The sequence below is a fragment of the Colobus angolensis genome, unplaced genomic scaffold (genome assembly GCF_000951035.1).
Source record: "Colobus angolensis palliatus isolate OR3802 unplaced genomic scaffold, Cang.pa_1.0 Scaffold48, whole genome shotgun sequence".
Classification (NCBI taxonomy): domain Eukaryota; kingdom Metazoa; phylum Chordata; class Mammalia; order Primates; family Cercopithecidae; genus Colobus; species Colobus angolensis.
The window spans coordinates 12,484,669-12,486,382 of record NW_012118265.1 but is presented as its reverse complement, the minus strand read 5'-3'; the positions used below and the strand labels follow the sequence as shown (position 1 = coordinate 12,486,382).

The following is a 1,714-nucleotide window of genomic DNA, read 5'->3' as shown; positions in this document are numbered from 1 at the left end:
AGGCAGGAGAATGGCTTAAACCCGGGAGGCGGAGCTTGCAGTGAGCTGAGATCTGGCCACTGCACTCCAGCCTGGGCGACACAGCGAGACTCTGTCTCAAAAAAAAAACAAAAAAACAAAAAAACAACTCTATTTTCCCAGGGTTGGTCTCTTTCAAACAAGGTCTCTGACTAGACTTTGGGAGACAAAGTTGAATGCCAGGCTGAGGTCATGATGCTATGCTGTCCATTTTGTTTCCTTCCAGGGGAAGCAGAAGTGGGAGCTGTTGTGGAGCTCTGCCCCTGAAGGGAGCCTCCTGGGACATGGAGAAGCTGGACACGAACACGTCACAGGACCAAGGTCTCTGCCAGTTGTCAGAGAAGTACAAGCAAGTTTACCTCTCCCTGACCTACAGTATCAGCTTTATCCTAGGGCTGCCACTAAATGGCACTGTCTTGTGGCTCTCCTGGTGCCAAACCAAGCGCTGGAGCTGTGCCACCATCTATCTGGTGAACCTGATGGTGGCCGACCTGCTTTATGTGCTGACATTGCCCTTCCTCATCATCACCTACTCACTAGATGACAGGTGGCCCTTCGGGGAGCTGCTCTGCAAGCTGGTGCGCTTCCTGTTCTATGCCAACCTTTACGGCAGCATCCTGCTGCTGACCTGCATCTCTGTGCACCACTTCCTAGGTGTGTGCCACCCGCTGCGTTCGCTGCCCTACCGGACCCGCAGGCATGCCTGGCTGGGCACCGGCGCCACCTGGGCCCTGGTGGTCCTCCAGCTGCTGCCCACACGGACTACATCAATGGCCAGATGGTCTGCTATGACACGACCAACCCGGAGAATTTTGATCGGTATTTTGCCTATGGCGTAGTTCTGACGTTGTCTGGCTTTGTCTTTCCCACCTTGGTCATTTTGGTGTGCTATTCACTGATGGTCAGGAGCCTGACCAAGCCAGAGGAAAACCACATGAGGACAGGCAACGCAGCCCGAGCCAAGTCCATCCGGACCATCCTACTGGTGTGTGGCCTCTTCACCCTCTGTTTTGTGCCCTTCCATGTCACTCGCTCCTTCTACCTCACCATCCGCTTTCTGCTTTCTCAAGACTGCCAGCTCTTCAGGGCAGCCAGTGTGGCCCACAAGATATGGAGGCCTCTGGTGAGTGTGAGCAGCTGCCTCAACCCAGTCCTGTACTTTCTTTTGGGGGGCAACAATAGAGTCAGGCTCCTCCAGAAACTGAGGCAGAACAAGGTGGGCAAGCATCCAGCTGGGGGGGGAGGAAGAAATTCCCAGGGGTGAACAGATCTGGATACTGCCAAGGTGAAGCTTGGGGAAAATGAGCCCTAACACCACTAGCAACAACTTGTTTGAACACAGATGAGTGCTGGTGGGAGAGGGGGTCAAGACCTCCTAAAAGTGCAAAGGACACTTTTATATTGATGTTAAGTGAGTTTAAAATAAGAGTATGGAGAGAGCCACCAAAACAAAGGAAAACTTTCTTATTTTAAAGAGAGCTCTCATTGGTCTCTTGTCATTCAGGTCTCAGCTCAAATGTCACCTTCTCAGAGGCCACTCCTGCCCACCATAGCTAATGTTGACCTCTCTTCTCATAACCCAATCACTCTATTTCCTATATATTGTCTTTGCAACATTTATTACTACCTGGACTTGTTGATTCATTTACTTATTTATGATCTCTTTCCACTGAAGTATAGGCTCCAATAGGACAGA

At 51.2% G+C, this 1,714-nt stretch overlaps 1 pseudogene; it reads left to right on the top strand.

Moving 5' to 3' along the window:
• Positions 1–218: 218 nt before the first annotated feature.
• LOC105524013 lies at positions 219–1,323 on the top strand (annotated as a pseudogene).
• Positions 1,324–1,714: the final 391 nt, after the last annotated feature.